This window comes from Varanus komodoensis, unplaced genomic scaffold (genome assembly GCF_004798865.1).
Source record: "Varanus komodoensis strain SLA01 unplaced genomic scaffold, ASM479886v1 scaffold10, whole genome shotgun sequence".
Taxonomy (NCBI): domain Eukaryota; kingdom Metazoa; phylum Chordata; class Lepidosauria; order Squamata; family Varanidae; genus Varanus; species Varanus komodoensis.
The window spans coordinates 6,504,843-6,526,158 of NW_025335269.1; the positions used below are offsets into that span (position 1 = coordinate 6,504,843).

At 43.0% G+C, this 21,316-nt stretch overlaps 1 protein-coding gene across 9 annotated transcripts in view; it reads left to right on the forward strand.

The window, feature by feature from the left end:
- TNS3 (tensin 3) overlaps positions 1-21,316 on the forward strand; it is a 385,864-nt gene that overhangs the window by 198,865 nt on the left and 165,683 nt on the right. The window lies entirely within an intron of this gene.

The following is a 21,316-nucleotide window of genomic DNA, read 5'->3' on the forward strand; positions in this document are numbered from 1 at the left end:
GTGTGAAGGATATTATGGGTAGACTTTAAGTCTAAGAAAGGCTACAGTTGAAATTAACTGTATTCCATCTTGGCTTCCTCTGCTTTATTGCCCAATGCACTTTCCCTCTACTTGGCTCACTTCTGCCTGATAAATGGGCCTCTGTAGGTAGTGGTACCACTCCAAAGTAGCATTTAAAATCTAGAGGTAGATAGTAACAGATAGTAACTCCTGTCAAGGTACATCTGTGACTAAGGTCTCCTATTGGTTTACAAATGTTGTTTAGATATAATTAAACTTCTATATCTATTCTTATTAACAGAGTAGTTCCCCTTTCTTTGTCTATTTTAAACATGCTTTCTTCCAGGGTCTTCTCCTGATGTTTGCACTCAGTTTTGCTAGAGCTTTCCATGGCAGCTGGGAGGGCGAGGGTCTGGGGTGGAAGGGTCCGTGATTGGCCTTCCTCTGCCATGGTTGTAGCTTGTAGCTCTAATTGTTAGTGTGGAGGAGCCCTAGGATCACTTCACCCGACAGCAATATCCCTTTACATTTTTTAAATAAATTTTTTATTAAAATTTTAAACTAACACTAAAAACATCAGACATCACATACATTAGATTTACTGGGTCAACCTCCTACCACGTATATTTTAACATTCTAAAGTCAAATTCAAATCAATTTATAATAATTTAAAAACATCTCTAAGTTTACACCAAGTCCCGTTTCTCCAGCCAATTATAGAAAGAATCCCAAGTTCGATAGAAGTCAGTATCCTCTTTCTCCTTCAATGATAAAGTCAATCTATTTCTGTGCAGGCCAAGATCTTTCTTACAATAAATCAATCAGTGGGCAGCTCCTCACTTTTCCAATATTGAGCAAATGCAATCCTTGCCGCTGTAATTAGGTGCAGCATCAGATACATTTCCTGTCTGTTAACATCTTCCAGTATGATGCCTAACAAGAAACCTTTGCGTTTAAAAGCAAAGGGCTTTTGTAATATTTCCTCCATCCATCTATGTATTTTAATCCAATATTTTTTCGCCTTATCACAAGTCCACCACATATGATAAAAAGTACCCACTTTATGTTTACATTTCCAACATCTGTTTGACATATTTGGACACATCTTAGCTAATCGACTTGGTGACAAATACCATCTATAGAACATTTTATATAAATTTTCTTTATACGAAGTTGCTAATGTTACCTTAATGTTTCTTTCCCATAGTTTTTGCCACTTTTCTAGTTCAACATTAAATCCAAAGTTTTGTGCCCATGTTATCATAGTTTCCTTAACCTGTTCCCCTTCCATTTTCCTGTCAAGTGAAAAATCATATAGTCTTTTGATAATTTTCTCATCTGTTTTAAGAGTCACTTGATCAAACTCTGTTAGGTCTTTGTAGAACCCCCATGCTTTACAGTCTTTAGCATATCTCGATTGCATCTGCACCTTGTACCACCAGGAAATATTAAGTCCCTGTTCTTGTATTTCTTGCTCCAGTTTCAGGCCACCATCCTTATCCAAGATATCATATCTTATGATCTTTTCAAAGTTCAATACATTTGGATATATGAAAGCTTCCATAGGTGAAAGCCATCTTGGTAATTTATTATACAGTTTTAGCTTTAGTTTTCCCCAGACTGACATTAAAGATCTTCTAATAAAATGACTCAGAAAAGACCCATGTGACTTAGCTTTTTCTTACCTCATATAAGCATGCCAACCCATCTGCAAGCCATGACCTTCAAGATACAAAATTCTCTTATTTCGCAAAGTTATCCATTCTTTAGCCACGTTAACACAGACGCTTGATAATACAACGTCCAATCGGGAAGACCAAAACCTCCATTCCTTTTAGCTTCCTGAAGCATTTTTAATTTAATCCTTGGTTTCTTTTTTCTCCAGATAAATCTCGAGAATTGAAAATTTAGGTCATCAAAGAATTTTTTATCAATTTTTACGGGAATCATTTGAAACAGAAACAGAAGTTTAGGTAATATATTCATTTTAACAAGTGCTATTCTTCCCATCAAAGATAATTGTAAATTGGCCCATTTTTCCAAATCACCTTCAATATCCTTCAATAATTTATCATAATTATCTTCTTTCAAAGTGGTACATTTAGCTGTAAGACAGATTCCCAAGTATTTAAGCTTTTTAGCAATCTGCATATCTACTTGTTCCTGGAGCCTTTCTTTTTGTTCTCACGTAAGTTTTTAACTAACAGTTTCATTTTTTCTCTATTTTCATTCCCGTAACTTTACCATATTCTTCAATCCGTTGCAAAAGTCTAGGCATTGTTACAAAAGGTTCCTCCATTAGAAAGACCAAATCATCTGCAAATGCTTGCAATTTATAACTTTTGTCCCTAATTCTAGTGCCTTTGATGTTCTTATCATCCCTAACACTTCTATTCAGTACGTCTAAAATCAAATAAACAGGAGGGGTGACAACGGACAACCTTGTCTTGTGCCTTTTTGGATCTCTATAGGGTTTGAAAGTTCTCCATTAAGAAGATCCCTTTACATTGATACTCCTGCAAAACCAGGTCTTCCCCATCCCATACTAGTGCCTTTGATTTATTGTGATTCCTAACTTTACTTTACATTTATTTCTGTCAGATTTCTTAATGATTTTGGCCCAGTGATGTCCCCTGTCTAAGTCATTTGTATGGCAGGCAATGATATTGCAACTGAGTTCGGGACTGAATGGGTTAATATTAAAACACAGTGACAGCAAAAAAGTAATGATTGTGGGAATATAAAAAGAATAAACCATTTTCAAGAGAAGGAAGGCCTATTATTGGCTGAGATGATCTTGAATAATAATTCATTATTAATTAGTATAGTGTTTCAGATATGAATTGCTAAATAGATTAGTTATTACCAGTTTTTATTTTTATTTGGTGGGGGTAGGGAACAAGGAATGAGACTCTACAGAATATCGCATCATGTTACAGGGGTTTCATAGCTCCCAAAAGGATGGGATATGAGTGAATTATAGCAGTGTTAAAGGTGGAAAAGAGCAGAGTAATCAGCTAGTAGGGAGAACCGCTCTCTGAGCTGTGCAGAGAGGTAGGTATAATCCTATCACCTGTGGTTTGAAACATGAGGTGGAAGTGTTGGCCTTGTGTATTAATGCAGGTTACTTAAATCTGAGAATACTTAACAGCATAGTGCATGGATTTGTTTTAATTATGGGCAGACTCAGTGTAGTGTGCCTCCTGCCTTTTCTCTCTCTTCAAGAAGTCTAGACACCTTGGCAAAACGCAGATTAAATCAAAGCTCTGGGATATGGTATTAATGACCTGAAATCCTCCTTCAGGCCGACTTCCTGCCTTGCTGAAAGTCGATGTAGCAGAGCCACTGCCAGACCAAACAAATTTATTACCTCAGAATCCCAAGGTTTATTTTCCTTTCTTTACAAATAGCACAGATTTATAATGTGTCTCTAATGGCTGCTCTTAAGAAATGAGCCAAATTGTCCATTAATTTAAAAGGAAAATAAATCAGCACGATGTCAATATGAAAATTCTTTGTTCTTACCATGTGACACATCTTCTGAAGCATTTTGGGGACTTTTTATTTTCCCTCCTTTGTTCCTTCTCTGTATCCTTCCAAATTTATTGCTGACTGAAGGGAGATGATCCAAAAGTTTAATATTACTGGTGTTCTCTGCTGAGATGTTCTTGTTTCAGTTATGAAACATATTCATACCATCCAGAAAGGAGAAATGAAATTACAAAAATAAAAATGTTATTTGTGTTTTTTTAAAAAACCACACAGCCCAAACACAAATCGAAACTATTATAGAAATGGCACAAATGAAAGTTGTGGGGCAGGACTGAGGGTGCATATGGATAGCCAAATTGTGGTAGTTTTCTAGACAGGGATCAAACAGTTATGACCCACAGATTCTTGCTTTAATATGTGGTCAACTCAGCATGTTTACCTCAGCCCAGCATTGCAACCATCACACCACACTGGTTTTCAAAGGACTTGTTATGTTCCATTCTCTCTGGTGTGGCTGAGACCAGTATGTAATCTGGTATAGGATTTGCTCAACTAAATCTGTGTCAGTAATGTGACTCTCTTCTCAGAGGGAGTTGTCCACCCCTCAGATTCAGAATCAGAGGTATCAGCTGTTTAGAAAGTATTGCACATTCTCAAAAGGGAATGTCTACTATAGTGACAAAAGTGGTGAATTGTGGTAATGAGGTTCTTCGTCATGGCCTCTGTGCATCACACATATGGGTGCTGCGCCTGCGCAGTGCCTAGGCCGGAAAGATTGAAAGCTAACGGTTTTGGCGGGAAAACTCCCCTCCCCTCCCCCTCAGCAGTATATATAGAGCGGAGTGTCTGCCATTTTTCCCAGTCTTTTGCAACCACCGTTCGCTGTGCCCTCGTGCCTGTTTGTCTCTTGCTCGACTCAGTATTTGCTCTTTTATTCTTATTGTCCTGTTACTCTTTGTTACTATTACTCCAAGTTATTATTGCCTTGTTATACCTTCTCCGTTTTCTTCATTCTACTTATTAAAAAAATATATTAACAAAAATATTATCTTACCCTATTTCCTATACTCTATTCCTTCCTTTTTCTATGATGGCACAGCGAGAGGCCTTCCGCAAATGTGCGGAATGTGGGTCCAAGATGTCCCCGGCGGACCCTCATGACTTGTGCCTCCTTTGCCTCGGCAAGGGGCACAGGACAGATAAATGCTGCCATTGCCTTGCTTTTACTAAGCAGGCTCGAAAAAATAGGGAGAATCGCTTGCGAAAACTCCTATGGGACCAAGCGCTGATGCAATCAGATCAGCATGCTGCAAAGCCCAGGCCAGCGCATGCTCCATCCGCTAAGCGCAAGGCCGCTGCTCCAACTGCATCAGGCCAACGCCCAGCCTCTGCCTCGGGCGCACCTGGACATCGCCCTTCGGCCACGCCGCCCGTGCCTCAGCCGCAACCATCGGATGATGGAAATTCCCCCTCCGGGGCTCAACGGTCCCTCTCTCCCCCACGTAAACAACGGGAGAAGAGGAAGCACGGAGGGTTGGATCACTCTTCTTCCCACAAAAAGGCGAAGAAAGATAAAGCGGCTAAACCGCCCCATAAGAAGAGGCACAGGGATTTGGGTTCGACAGAACCATCGATCCCGACAGCAGCTTCGGTACCTATGCCATCGGTACCGATGCTTCAGGCGGCAATGCAGGTTACCCCACTGGGGTCCCCGATACAACCTGCTCCTCAACAGGGCCAACCCATTGATCTGGCTGAGGAACCTCATTGTGAGTCTATCTCCGATGGGGATATTCAAGACTCCCCTCCCAGGGTTCGGTCTCTGACCCCAATGCCTCCGGCAAGAGTTCGGGACCCATCTCCAGCCTCTCCATCGCCACCTCAGTCCTGGATGGATGAAAGGCAAGAAGAAGGATGGTTCCAGCCGTACTACAACTATCTGTTGGGCTGGGAAGACTACCACTCCTTTGGGTTTCGTCCTCAACCAAGGGACCGTTCCTCGCCTTCCGCTCATGAAGATACGCCGTCTACCTCAAGACGTGCGGAGCCTGAATGCCCCACTTCTGCGGGGAGTTCCTCATCGGGACTGTACCATCTCGGACCTGACTCTGATTCTGATGCGGAATCCACTTTCCCTGAGATAACGTCTCAGGGCCCAGCGTCACCAGAAAAGCCCCACATCTCATTTGGGGAGATCATGTCTAGACTTGTTCGGTCGCTCGAGATCGAGGCGCAACACCAGCTGGATCTGAGCACTGACAAATTCTATGACATTGTCAAGGGAGAGCAATCACCTGCAATTGTCCTGCTGCTTATTACAACGCTGCGGCAGGTGATAACTCAACCTTGGAATTTGCCTTCGCAGACACAGCCCACCATGAGAAGATGCGAATCCATGTATCATGTCCAGGAGAGTGACATGCCCTTCTTGCTTCATCATCCCAAGCCAAATTCTGTGGTGGTTGAATCATCCCAAGGCAGGGAATCCAAGGGACATACCACCCCCCGAGACAAAGAGGGCCGTAAGATTGATACCTTGGCACGCAGGGTCTACGCGGCTGCAGGACTTGGTCTTCGTATATCCAACTATGAAGCCACCCTGGCCTGGTATCAATTCTTTATTATGCAGAGGCTGAACAACATTGTCGCCCCCCTGCTGGAACAACAACGGGATTTGGCTATGACCTTCATCAAGGAGGGTATACAAGTGGCTATACAGCAACTATCCACAGCTCGTCACCATGTGGATATGGATTCGAGGGCTCTTGTCAGGGCCGTCTCACTGCGAAGGCATGCCTGGTTGAGGAATTGCAACTTCCCTGAAGAGATGAAAAGGCACATAGAAGAAATGCCCTTTGATGGATCCAGTGTTTTTCATTCGCGGACGGACCATAAACTTAAGTCCATCCATGAATCCTGCATGGCAGCAAGAAGGATGGAATTGCTGGGACAGCAAAAATGTAAGTGGACATGGTCGCGTCCATCCTACCGGTGCCAGCCCCCACAGAGACAATAGCAACAGCGACCACAACGCAGAAGACAACAACCCCACCAGTGCTTTCAACAAGGCCATTGCCGTTTCGAAATGGAAAAACGCCAATGCTGATGGGACGGGCGAACCTCTCCTCCACCTCTACTCCCACCCTTCCCCCTCCCTTTTGGGGAACAGCTGCAACTCCCCATTTGGGGAGTCCATCACATCTGATTGGTGGGTTTTATCCATCATCCAGCTCGGATACAGAATAGAATTCGATACTGTTCCTCTGTCGAGCTCGATTCTATTTACACCGCGTTCCCCGGTATTATTGGACAAAGTACATCAACTGCTTTGTAAAGGCATGATTCGACAACTCTCTAACTCCGAGGGGCTTCTTGGATTCTATTCTAGATATTTTATGGTCCCTAAACGGGGTGGTAGTCTTCATCCGATTTTCGACCTCCGAAATGCCAACAAATTTATCAAGCTGAAGAAATTTCAGATGACTACCCTTCAAAATATCCTTCTGCTGCTGAGGAGAGAGGACTGGTTTGCCTCACTGGATTTGAAAGATGCTTATTTCCATATTTCGATCCATCCAAGTCATAGATGTCTTCTGCGTTTCACTGTCAGGACTGACATATACGAATTCAGTGTTCTCCTGTTCGGACTGGCTACGGCCCCAAGGGTCTTCACGAAATGTATGGCCCCAGTGTGTGCACACCTACGGCTCCAGGGCATCCAAGTGTTTCTCTACCTGGATGACTGGCTTATAGTTTTGCAGACCCATGAAAGTCTTCTGTCAGGTGTTCAAGTGACTTGTGCACTGTTGGATGATCTTGGACTGTGTATTAACTGTGAAAAATCATCTCTTGTCCCTATGCAGGTGATAGATTTCATTGGAGCTCGTCTGGATTCCACGGTAGCAAGGGCGTTCCTCCCCCCAGCTCGTCACAACAGTCTCCGTTCCTGTATTTCTCGAATTCGACATAACAACGTCGTCCCAGCACTCTCAATTCAGAGACTTTTGGGGCATATGGCTGCCACTGTTGCCATTGTCCCACACGCCAGGTTGAGGTTTCGTCCTCTTCAACTCTGGTTCAACAAGAACTTCCGTCCACAACAAGATTTGCCTGACAAACCGCTTCAAATGCCCTGCGCTGTTCTACGGATGTTGACTTGGTGGACTACCCCAACCAACTTGAATGCAGGTACCCCATTCCAGGCTCCCCATCCAACGCTGACTCTGTATACCAATGCTTCGGCCATCGGGTGGGGCGCGGTATGTGCAGGACTCCGGTCCCAGGGCATGTGGACCTGTCGGGAGTCATTGAGCCACATCAATTACCTCGAGCTCTTAGCAGTCTTCAAAGCACTTTGGTCCTTCGAGGCAACTGTCCGCCAACAGGTGGTATAGATCACATCCGACAGTGTAGTGGTGGCGTTTTATATCAACAAACAGGGCGGAACAAAGTCCATTGCCCTAGCTCGCCTGTCCATGGACATTTGGGAATGGTGCATCCCGAGGGGTATAACCCTCCTAGCGGTCCATCTGGCTGGGACCGACAATGAGGAAGCCGACACTCTGAGCAGACACATGTCGATGACCCACGAGTGTGAGTTAAATTATCAGGTCTGCACTTAGCTCTTCCAACTTTGGGGACATTCAGACATAGACCTATTCACTACCCACAGGAACAGGGTATGCAAAAGATTCTGCTCCAGAGTGGGAATAGGACCGGGATCAATGGGAGGCGCTCTTATGATGCCTTGGAGGACAAACTTCAGAATTTATGTGTTCCTACCTATTCCACTACTAACAAAAGTCGTTTCGAAGATTGTGCACAACGATGCCACAGGAATACTGGTAACACCTTGGTGGCCTTGTCAAGTGTGGTTTTCCACCCTCCTTTGGATCTCAGACAACACCTTCCTTCGTCTTCTGTCGAGACAAGATCTGCTAACTCAACAAGGAGGCGCTGTCCATCACCTGGACTTGCCCTCATTGAACCTCACAGCGTGGTGAATTCGTTGATTACTGACACTGCTCCGGTAACGAGCTCTGCAAGGTCGCTCGGTACTTCAATGCATGATCAATTGGACCTCCTCAATGCCTCGGTACTGATAGATGTACTGTCAGGACCAAGCTCTTTAGACCCAGATGTTATAAAGATTCTCAAGTCTGCACTAAGACCATCAACTCGAAAGTCTTATGCAGCAAAGTGGCTCGGCTTCTCATCTTTCGCGGACTCATGGTTGTTCATTCCAACGGCAGCCTTGGTGGAGAATATTCTTCAGGTTCTGTTACAACTACATCGTTCGGGACTTAAACCTTCACCAGTTAAAGTCTATGCAGCTGCTGTATCACATTATCATGGTGCAATACAGGGATCGTCGGTGTTTTCACAGCCGCTTATAAGGAAGTTTCTGAAAGGACTACAAAATCTTCATCCTTCTATTCGACCTATAATGCCCACATGGAGTCTTTCAGTTGTCCTTCGGGCACTTACAAGACCACCATTTGAACCCTTAGCGACTGTGGATATGCGTCTCGTATCATGGAAGATGACTTTTCTTGTTGCAGTTACATCAGCTCGTAGAGCCAGTGAACTTTGTGCTCTTTGAATAGATCCACCTTATCTTAATTTTCATAAAGAGAAGGTGGTTCTGAGAATGGATCCTTCCTTTCTGCCCAAAATAGCCTTGTTGTTCCACTTGAATCAGGAGATCGCGTTACCTGCCTTCTTTCCATCTCGGTTGAACCTGATCGAAAGGTCCTTACATACTTTAGATGTGCGACGCTGCTTAGCTTTTTACAGATCACGTACAGAATCTCTTAGACGTTCTAATAGACTTTTGTGAAGTACTCTCAATGGGACCAAGGATTACCTGTTTCGTCTCAGAGAATGTCGAAATGGATAGTTCAGACTATTTTGTTGGTGTACCAACTTGCAAAGATGGACTTACCTGTTGTTCTGAGGAGTCATTCCACTAGAGCAGTGGCAACTTCCTCCGCATTTGCCACAGGTGTCCCAATCCAAGAGGTTTGCAAAGTTGCGACTTGGGCTTCTCCGTGTACTTTCACAAAGCACTACCGCCTTGATGTGCGTGCCAGAAGAGACTGTTCCTTTGGGAGGACTGTTCTCTCTGCTGTTCTTCAACGACGACACCACTCTCCCCCAGCTCTGGTAAGCTTGCTACTCACCCATATGTGTGATGCACAGAGGCCACGACGAAGAAAAGCAGGTTGCTTACCTGTAACTGATGTTCTTCAAGTGGCCATCTGTGCATTCACACAACCCACCCGCCGGCCCTGCTCGGTGTCGGTGAGTGGTGTTTTTCTTCGATACCGTGTGCTTTGCCACGGTATCTAATGGGTTGTTATGCCATCCTCTTCCGGAAGGTGGCGAATGTTCAGTCTTTCAAAGACTGGGAAAAATGGCGGACACTTCGCTGTATATATACTGCTGAGGGGGAGAGGAGCGGAGTTTTCCCACCAAAACCGTTAGCTTTCAATCTTTCCGGCCTAGGCACTGTGCAGGCGCAGCACCCATATGTGTGAATGCACAGATGGCCACTCGAAGATCATCAGTTACAGGTAAACAACCTGCTTTACTGACCCCTTTTGTATTAAAATGAATGCATGTTTGTGGAAATAACATGCTGTTTCATGCCCTGAATAATTCTATTATTTTTAAATATTTCTAGTGATTTCTTTCTTTATTGAAGTTCTTATGTTTTCTTTTCCCTTATACATAGTGACATACTCAACAATGGAACCAGCTGCCTACAGAGGTGGTGGGCTTTCCTACACTAGAAACTGGATAGCCATTTGAGTTGGATGGTGTAAACTGGTGTCCTGCAACAGCAGGGAGTTGGACCTGATGGCATTCATGGCCCTTTCCAACTCAGCTATTCTATGATTCTATTCACTTTGTAAAAAATAAAAAAGGTTAAAGAAAAATTTATATTTAGGTTTTATATGTATAAATTAAAATTTATCAACTTCTTCATGTCAAAATGGCATTGAAAGATAAGGTAGTTGGAAATAAATGGGCCGTTTCTCTAAAGAAAGCAGTTTGAGAACTGCTTTCTTGTGATTTCTTCCCATGACTTCATCATAATATTTGGCAAGCCAGAATCACATGGGCAGGTCCAGTAGATAATTTTGGTGCAATCATGGCTAGATTGATAAAGATCAGCAAATTGGTCCCAAGTGCCTATTTTTGGGCCCTCAAATGTCATGACAGCAGTGAGAAGAGAAGCCACAATGAAGTGACTCATTGAACATGTGGGAAGGTTGATATTTCCATCTCTGAAGCAGAATGAGTCGCCCTAGTCTGGAGAAGGAGCACCTGCATGCAGCAGTTGAACAACCCTTTGGAGGAAGTTTAATTAGGGTGTAGTCCTGTTACAGTGTCCAAAACCCACCAGAGTTGGACAGAGGCTTATGGTCATTTTGTGCAGAGCTGGAGGAACAGCAGGTTTATTGTATTGTATCGTATTTATTTTTTCTTAATAGGGTGTTTGGTAGTCTCAGGAATTGGTAGAGGAATGGGCAGTGAGCTTATTAGGGAAAGACTAATTGAAAGGCTTTTAGCATCAATTCAGTTTACTTCTGTGTTTGCAAGAGGTTTTGCTGCATTGCCTAATCCAGTGGTTGGAAGTCCAAATGGTTATAGAACTTGTATTTTAACTGTACATGCATCAACCAAAGAAAATGGCTTTTGGTTGCCTATAGGAGCAAGAAAAAATGATGTAATATGAGCCATCACTTACCTGCAAAATATTTTTCTCTACATTGGATTTAGTGTCAGTGTAATGAACTGTTTAGTGAATGAGTCTTCTGACTGAATATGAAAAAGGGGGTGTAGGGTGACATAAGCGTACGAAATGGCTTTTAATGCACATAAAGCCAGTATTGTTTAAAAGTATAGAAGTGTCATGCTGAAGGTCATGCATTAGAGCAGTTTTGTCCTCTGTTTACTTCTTGGCTAAAAGCATTTAAAAGTAGACGATTGTTTTAAGATAAGAAATCAGCCTTTATTAAGTTCTTTTTATTTTACTCTTTTTTCCCCTCCCCCAGTTTTGGCAGAAGAAAGATGCATTGTGTAAAGGTCTTGGGCTAAGTCATATATACATACCATTTCAAGGCCAATTATCTGTTACTTAAAGACACTAAGTATAATAACCAGGGGAGGAAAAAATAGGTTATGATTTGAAATAAGCATATGCATTTGATGTAATTTCCATTGAATTCAGACAGACTAGAGTGTACAGGACTTTACGTTGTTCTGTCTTTTCCCTTTCCCTCCTCACACGCTTTTCCTTTTCTGTCCTGCTTTTGTTGATTTGAAAGCTGCTCTGGAGCCTTTAAAAAGCAGTCACGTGGACTCTTAGCCTGACTGGTGGAACACTCTGACGTTGGAGATGTTTGATCATCCAAAACAGTACCAGGCATATGGGAGGAAGAGCAGAGGCTTGTTTTCCCCCTGAAAAGTAGCTTTTTGTTAGATGCATCTCAGAGCACATCAAATACTTCTCCTATATCAGGATCAAGGACAGGGACGAAGAGGGTATTGGATTAAGCACATCTGTCATTCTTTCCTTGTCCCACCCACTGGCCCACCCTCAAAGCACCCATCTTTTCCTTTCCTAATGTTAGAAACACTCTTTCCTTTCCTTTGGAAGAGAAAAATATTCTAAGCATGCAGAGAGTTCTTTTTGAAACTTTATTGCAACAAAGGTAGTTGGCATGGTTTCCTTCCCATCCTCCAACTCAACTCAGCACATGTTCACATCCATTTTATGTCCTGCTCCCATCCTTTCTTCCTCCTCCTGTCCCCTCATTGGCTAGGGTACCTGGAGTTTGCAATCTTTCCGCCCACCTACTCCACACTGCTCCAATACTGGCCCTTCTTTCCCACTTCAGCCCTCCCTGTTGAGCTACAATAGGCTCATTTTGTCCTGCCAAGCTTGTCAATTAACAATCAGGAAGTCATTGAGCCAGTATTCTGCCATTCTGCCCCCCTCCTTTGGGCTAAGGAATTTTCTTTGTTACCTTTCTTTTTACTCTTCCTACTTGTTTCAAATCATGCTTTCACACCTATCACTAGGGCTGAAGTTATTGTCATAAGCAAGTCCCTCCCTCCTTCCCTCCCTGTTTCCTCTGCAGTAGGCTCAGATGAAGCTTCAGAAGCACAGTCCTTTTATTTAAAGTTAACAAGTTGCAGAGCAGTTGAATCCCAGAATCTCAATTTGAGAAGAGGGAATAAAACTCAGGTTTGTGGGAAAGATCAAGTGTCCAGACCATCTGAGGCTTTATTGTATTACCCCAAGGTTCCCCGCAGGTCCGCTCTCGATAATGCATTACCGGGCGGGCAGAGGTAAACTCTGCTGCAAAGCTTCAGCAGAACTACAGGGTTTTTATACCCTCCCAGGTACAGGGAAATTGATGACAGAATGCAGAGATTACAATAAGATTCTGAGGTCATCACATACAGAACAGATAAAGGAATGTCAGTCAATCTTACAGTGACAATAAGATTACAATATTTCAAATTGCAGTGTATTGACATTTTAGTTGAGTAACTTGAACCCATCTCCAGGTCTGCTTAGACATGTAAATTCGAGCTACTGAGAAACTATGCATGAAATCAAGACTCTTAACTAGACTCTAAACATTCTGAATGGACCAGGGCACATGGAGCCCTCTGGGCTAGGAAGATACTTCCAACAATGATTATTTACAATGTATATTTGGACTGAATGCCTGTCTACTGTAGCTTACAGCTAAAGGTGAAAGAAAGGAGCAGGGGAATGCCATTTTAAACAGTGACATCTTGGTTTTGAGAAGGAGTACAGGATTTGATCCCACAATTCAAACGCACACAGAAATAATGTTTTTCTGGCAGAATTTATCCAAATTTTCCCAACACAGTATAAATCTAAGTAGTGTTCTCTTCCAGGTGCGGGAGAAGCATCTGTCTCTGTAGAGTTGAATCCTAATGGAATCTTCCCCTTCTTTTCTCCACTTTTGGTAAAGCTTCTAACATCACCCTCATGGTGGCTCCTGCTGCCTGAGGGCTGGATGACAGAAAACACTGGACACTTCTTATCTGGTCTCCTTGCTTCACTTGTTGCCTCCTGACTGGATTCTGCCTGAGAATCTTCACTAGTAAACCTTAAAACTGCCAAGTCCTTGGGCCCTGCTTTGCCCTTTCTTCTCCAGACAGACAGCAGTAGGCCCTTTCTGTATTTCCTGTACTTCTATTGAGGCCCCATTGGTGAGGGTGTTCAAGGATAGGCTAGACATGCACATGGTGGGCATGTCATGTGTGGAGCCGGCTGGAGCCAGAGGTCAGACTAGATGGCCTGGGAGACCCCTTCTGACACGCTCTGTTTCTATGTTTCTATGTGGTATAGTGAACTATGCTTATGCATATTCATTCCCTGTTATCTTAGTCTCTTTTCTCTCCCTATTTAATTTTTCATCTCACAGTCAGTTGAAGTAGATTATCAGCTACTTGGGACATGGATCTGTCATTTTAACCACCTTAGCATTTATGTACGGAGCTCAGATGTTTCTCCATTGTTTTAATATGCTCTTTTGTGGGTCCACTTCACCAGCTGCTCTTCACTAGAGACAGGAAACAGGTTCTGAGTCATAGGCTGTTAGGTGGGAACATTCTTCAGGGATTTCCGCAAGAGAATCAGAGGCAGCAATGAATAATGGCTCCATGTAGAACACATTATTGTGGAAGGGAGTTGTTAGTTGGATGACAATGTAATGTATTTAGTAATTCTAAGAGAACTCATGAGAGTGATGCCTTGTTTCTTTGTTATGTTGAGGCCCAAACTATGCCTATAGGATAAGATAGAATTGACCCAACAACATACTCCAACATAACAAAGCATTTTGATGCTAATAACATTTGCTTCACCATTTTGAAAAAAACATTCAAATGCTACTCATAATTGTATTTCAACTTTTAGCCCCCTCTCCCCCTGCACTAAATCTTTCGCATGATTCTTGTTCTTGAATATGTCCTCTTCTCCATACACTCAAGCTTTGACTGAAAATCAGGATAGTGTGGAGGAAAGTAGCTGCTTTGAATATATCAGCTTTATAGATGTTTCTGTGGTTAAAACTGGAGAACAGTTTCTGCTTCAGTATTCATGGGAATGAGGCCTTTCACATCATAGGTCACCCATTTTTTCCTTTCTGGTATGACATTGATTTGGAACAACATCTAGTATTCTTGGTTGCCAGAAAAGATTCTGAATGAATGTGATTTTTAGATTGGGGTAGGCAGCCTGTAGCTCTTGTCAGGCCTACTTGGTGTGGCCAAAGCTCAGGGATGATGGGAGCTGGAATCTAACATTTAGAGGTTTGCAAGTTGTCCAGGTTTGGTTTTGACTGTTCATGTTGCTTGCAGAAGTAATGGATATATGAGGTGCTTGTGTCAAAGCAGATTTTTAAAAACATTTTGCAAAATTGCATTTATTACAATTGCAATCTGTGGGCTGAATCTGTCCCAGCTGGGGGCCCATTCTAGCCCTCTAGATTCCATAGGTGGATATTCCCTTTTGAAAATGCAAGGACTGTTGCATGAGTGGCCACGTGCATTGTTGAAGCAAACAGGGCTCTAATTTTTGTCTGATGTGAGCAGACAAGCAGGAAGGGTCCTATTTGCTTCACAAATGCAAACCTGCCTCTCCATTCCCATGTTGCCCACAAACCTTGCTTGGGCAGAGGAAAGCAGGAAGCAGGCAGCCCAGCTCCCTAGTGAACTTCCTCCTTCTATTGAGACCCTCACTGCCGAGGAGAAGACTTGTGGAAAGGCTGTTCTGTGGGGAAGCTAAAGTGCTAGCCTCCCTGCTACCACTGTCTTCCCCACTGACACTCTGGTAGGATTGCAGCAGCCTGCCTCTCTGCACAGTTGTAGCTGAGAAAGTAATGCTGCTCGTTTTGAGAAAGTTTAGGGTAGTTACATGACATGTTTGTTTATAGGCTTATCCTGCAGCAAAATGTACCCCCTCTGCATGCTCTCTAAATCTCCATATAATTAAAGAATGTACCTACTTGCGGTGTATTACATAGTGGAAATAATGTTTAATTCATGAATAAGTCCTCAGCCCAAAAGGTATGCATGGCACATACATATAAACTTGAAGAAACATTTTGGCTGCAAATACCCCCCCCCCCAAAAAAAAAAAAAAGGAAAGGAAAGATATAAGGCAGTTCTTTTGGACAGCATACTGAGGCAGGGTTGGACTGACATGTCAAAAGCATCCCCCTCTCCGTGCACATGCAACTCTTACGTAGCATATGGAAAGCTAGCATGTTAGGGAAGGCCACCTGCAAGCACTGGCCAACTGCACATAGTTCTCTGGTGTTAGGAGGTGGTAATCACCTCCTTGCCTCAGCTGGCTGTTCCCTGCTATTTTATTAGCGAAGAGGGCCAAGGATCTATAATAAAGGTATTTCCATGAACCTGTCCAAACATCTATATCCTTTAACCAAGCCAACTGAAACTCATCCAATAAAACTGGTTCAGGCTGTGCTTCGAGAAACTCACCAAATTCAACTGCTGTAACTCTGGAGTCTAAGTTTTGGTGGATGCAAGGGATTTTCTCCTGGAAATGCATAGCAAGTATGCTATAGTGGGCTTCAGACAAGTCTACAACATTATTAGGGCCAGTCTGTAGTAGGCCCTGAAAAACCCTAGAAAGCTGCACTGGGCAGCAAATAGAAGACTGAATAGAGGCAGTGAGATGTAGTTTCTTTGCTACTCTCACTGCCTTTAAGATATACCTAATTATAGGTGGATACAGTCTTCAAAGGCAGCCCCATGTAGAATACATTTCAGTAATTCGCTTTAGAGATTACCATAGAACAGACTGCTCTGCCCTGCTTACATTGGCTACATAGTATACACTTCTGAGCCCTATTCAAGTTGCTGTTTTTAAGCTCTGGAGCTCTGTATGGTTTAGGACTGTTTTAATCACTCTTTTCTTTCCATCGGAAGAGAAAAATATTCCAGGCATGAAGGGAGTTCTTTTTAAAACTTTATTGCAGTGAAGGGAACAGGAAAAAATGGTTTCCTTCCCATTTTTCTGTTCACCTGAGCACATGCTCGCATCCCCTTTTTGAACCCTGCTCCCGGTTGCTTCTTCCCTCCTCCTTTCCCCTAATTGACTGGGGTACCGGGAGTTTACAATCTTTCTGCCCGCCTGCTCCACGCTGCTCCAACACCTAGGCCCTTCTCCAAATCCAGCCCTTCCCCCAGTGGGCTACAATAGGCTCATTTTGTTCTGCCAAGCTTGTCAATAAACAATCAGGAAGCATTTGGCCCTCCTGCCTATGTGCCTGCTTTCCCCACACTTTGTGCTATCTGATTTTAACCCCTCCCCTCCTTTGGGCTAAGTAATTTTCTTTGTTACCTTTTTAAATCTTTCTTCTCCCTTGTTTCAAATCATCCTTTCACACCTATCAGGACCACGATACCTGGGGGACTGCCTCTCCTAACTTTGGTCTTCCAGGATTCTACAATCTCCATCCAGGGCCTTCCTCTGACAGTCATCCCAGAAGGAAGCCCAGAAGGAGGAACGAGGAGGAGGGCCTTCACAGTGGTTCCTGCCCCCCCCCCCCATTTTGAAATAATCTCCCCTCTGAGGTCCACCTAGCACCAACATTATTATTCTTCCAGTATCAGGTTAAAACTTCCCTCTGTTCCCAGGGATTTAATGGCATATGATGGAAAATGTCAGCTGATTTAATCTGGTGCAGTTTTGTAGGAATCGTTTTAGATGTTTAACCTGTTATATTTTGTATACTGAAATTTTAAACTATTTTAAAAATGTGTACTGGAATTTTATACAGTGTTCCACTGTATGTGTATTTTTATTGCCCCTCCACCCCCACTCTCTCAATTTTGCACTTTGAGAAATTGTTGAGAACGACCCAGAGAGATTCACAAATAAATATGTGAAATGGCCTGCTGAATTGTTTTTGGACAAAGTTATTCTAAATCAGATGTTGCTTGCTATCCCCCACTTGGTACCCTTCAGATGTGTTGGAGTACTGTTTAGAGATTGTGGGAGTCATATCTAACACATGTGGAGGGCACCAGTTTGAAGGTAACCGGTATATTCTAACCGTTTTCTTTTATATAAACCTCATGGGATTATAATCCTTTTAAAATTAGTGTGATGTAATGTTGCTAAGCAAATAGGTTTCCCTATTTTACAAAGAAGAGCATTGATTTTTGAAGTTTTTCTGGCTTTGAACTGTACCTTTGAGACTGCCTGGCTCACACTTTTGTATAGAGCATTTATTTATTGAAAAAGACTGAAATAAATGCTCTAGACAGAGGAAGGGGTAGGCAAAGGCACAGCAAAGATCAAAGCTAAAAGCCTGTGGGAAGGTGAATCTTATGAAAGGTACTTGTTGAATGTAATAGTTAGAATTCTTAATCAAAGAATCAGCCATACAACAGACGGGGGCACTGTTGTATTGCATCTGAAGCCTTTATTCCATTGCAATTTATTTCCTTAGTAGCATATTTTGCTAGAAGAAACCAGCTAATGACACATTATCTGCTTGCATTAAGCAAAAGTATTTGTTATCACCACAGGCAGTGATTGCTTGCTAATTGCACTCTTTTATGTGGCACTGATATGAAGAAAAGATACTGTATATCTTGACAATGATTACTGAAGCTAGAATTCGTTAAAAAACTGAATTCACACTGTATTCTTGTTCAGTATGGGAATTCTTTTGACTGTTTACTTCATCTCTTAGGCCAGTGGCTGCATTGGGCATAAAAACAAATTATGCTTTTCCTCCAGGAACAAGCTTAGGCAAAGTACTCATGTCCCACCTCCTTCCCTTCCAGTGTGGTGGCAAAGAAATGGGAAGCTCCAGCTTTCAATTAATCTCAATGTAATATGTCTGAAACCTAAACTATGATTAATCTTAGCTATGGTTTACTGAATCAAGCTTGTTTCATGTGGGTTTGTTTCAGCAAACCACAGTTTCAAATAAGCGCAATTTGCCCAATTTTGCTAAGAGTAAAAAGTGGAAGCTAACAGTTCTAAACTACTCCTTGTGGTCCTGCCAGAGGAGAGAGATGCTCAGGGACATCACCAGTGCTTGCAGTAATACCACACTGTCACCTTTGCAAGTCTCCCAGTAGCTGGTGGCAACAGGACTGAATTTTCCCTGCAGCAGTATATAATGCACCATTGTTATGCAGAGGATTTTGGTGCGACTTGGTCTTGAATGGTTTTGTAAAGGCCCTCATGGTGGCCTTGAAAATTACTAGACCAATTTGTTGGTCTGGATCAGTGCAGCAGCCTGAATTGGGGTTGGCTATGGGAACTAGTGAGTGCCTGGACTGCCACATTTACCACTACATCATTGGTAACCTCTTTTTGTTGTTATTGTTGTTGCTGATCTTTTAATTTTGGATGTATGAATTCAAGTTGTGTAAAAGGTTGCTGTGCTATATTTTTTCTAAAATCTTCAGCTAAGCCATGGGTCTTCAAAATATGGCCCGCAGGATGGATCTGGCCCACCACGGCCATCCATCTGGCCCATGCTGCTGTTCACCGCCCGTGCACATGCTTGCTGCGCGGGCGGGGAGATGGTGACTTGCTTGATCGGAGATGGTCTCCAAGCGAGTGAGTCAGCTGCTGCCACCTGCCTCCTGTATGCACACGCTCGCCGCTGCCTCGTAGCGCGGGCGGGGAGGTGGTGACTTGCTCGCTCGGAGATGGTTTTGAACTCTCTGGGAGATCTCTGAGCCACCTCGCGTGCGCCTAACAGCACCTCACTGGCCCATGCCCCTAGGCACCCCCCACCTCACCAGCCCACTACGCTCACCAATGCTCATTGCAGCCTTTCAACTGGCCCCTTATTCAAAAAGTTTGAGGACCCCGAGCTAAGCTATAAAGCACTCATACAGTAGAGACCCTGTTGTCCGTGGCCTCAGTCCAATTCATCCAGTTCTTGGTTAATAGTAACTGAAGTCTTTCAAATTACTGTGTATGCTGGCTCTGTATCTATGGCCATTAGTTTAATGGCTACTTTGCATGGCATTACAGGAGACCCACATTTAAGATTTAGATGCTGTGCCAAGGGCCTACTTTTGTGTGTGGCTAACCAGTCATGGGCACTTGTTTCTGGACTTTATGTCGTTTATGTACTTAGCAAGTTCAAGTACTAAGTGCCTAGGGGCTGTTGGCGGCTGCACCTGAGTCTGTGATTGTAAACTTGCTTACAGTTCTGATGTTCTGGAGAAGTAGGGGAAGAAGTTGGCTAGGGATTGTGTTTTCTCCCTCCGAACCCTTCTGGGGCTACAGGGAAGTATAAGTAAAAAGAAGGAAAACATACCTTGGGTAGGGGTACAGGGAGAGAACATGTATCCCTTTCCCCATGGAAGAAGTAACTCATGCTTCTTCTTGCACCACTGTTTAGCATTCTCAAAGTGGAGTTTCACTGACATTAATATGACTTACTTTAATGAAGTAAAGGACTTTGGGGTTGAAACCTATTTTTCCAGGCTTCAGATCTGACTAACACAGGCTTCTCTGACCTGGTGCCTTCCATCCCATCAACCTCAGCCTGCATGGCCAGTACTCAGAAATGCTGGGAACTGTATTCCAAAATATCAGGAAGGTACCAGGTTGCAGAAGGTTGGGTTGATGTATAGGTGTTGAAAAAAGCAACTTCCACAAAACTAAATATTTTTATTTTGCTGGGACCTACCTTCTTACCTTCCTTAATTTGTAGGCTGGGGAGCCTCAGTGCCCCAGCTTTATGGAATTGCTGCATGCTGCAAAGGTTTATCGGCCATGTTCTTAGGTGTAATCATAATTGGTAAGCCATAATACTGTTGCTCCACGTCGAATAAGCATTCCACCTAAAATTATTATTTTTATTATTTGCAACATTCCTTTGGCTATTTATTGCAAGGGAAATCTAGTGCTGGGAGAAGAATTGCCTTATTCAGGAAAATCTGCTTGTCCTATTCAGGAATCTTTCAGAAGCATGCAGCGTTCCTCAAAACTTAGCTTGAAAACCATGGTTTAGGCTGCATTTCTGTATTTTTTAATAAATTTTTATACACTGAACTTTTAAGGTGCAAAAGCTAAATTTTGTCAAGTTAAATATAGATTTGCACATCCTTTAGATCTTCAGGAGATGCAAGTTCCTCATTACAGTGCAGGTGACTGTTCTGTGCTTGCATAGGAATAATGCATCAATAGCCTGTCCAGGAAAGGTCAAGGTATTATACTTTTTGACAGTTGCAGAAAGTTGCTGGGCCTAATTCAAAGTTGTTTTAAAGATTATACAAGGTCATGTTATACCAGGAGTACAGGGGTTGTCTTTCAACAGCAGATGCCTTTAAGATCTTGCATAATATTTTCCACCTGTTAGTCAGTTTCTCTCTCTCCCTCTCTTCCCTCCCACTTCATTCATTCAGACTTGCTGAGCAGACAAGCCACATACACTAAATGTCAGATATTTGAGAGCTGCAAGTAGGCACCTGTGGGCAGCAGTGGTGGAGGATAATGAGTGGCAAGTGGGCACTGAGCTACAAAATAAACTCAAAAAGTTGCATGCAGCTTCTGAGACTCAGTTTGGCCACCCCGGCATAGACTATAGGGCATTTTCCCTTGGTAGAACTAGACCATTTTTCTTGAATTTTCCTGAAATACCTTGAATGGCTAATCTTTTCATTGTGTAATGCATGGATTGATTTAATTTATTTGAATTTGTTTTTGTGAACATTTAAAGGTGTGCTATTTAATAGGAAGCTTATTTTTTTCTTGGTGGAA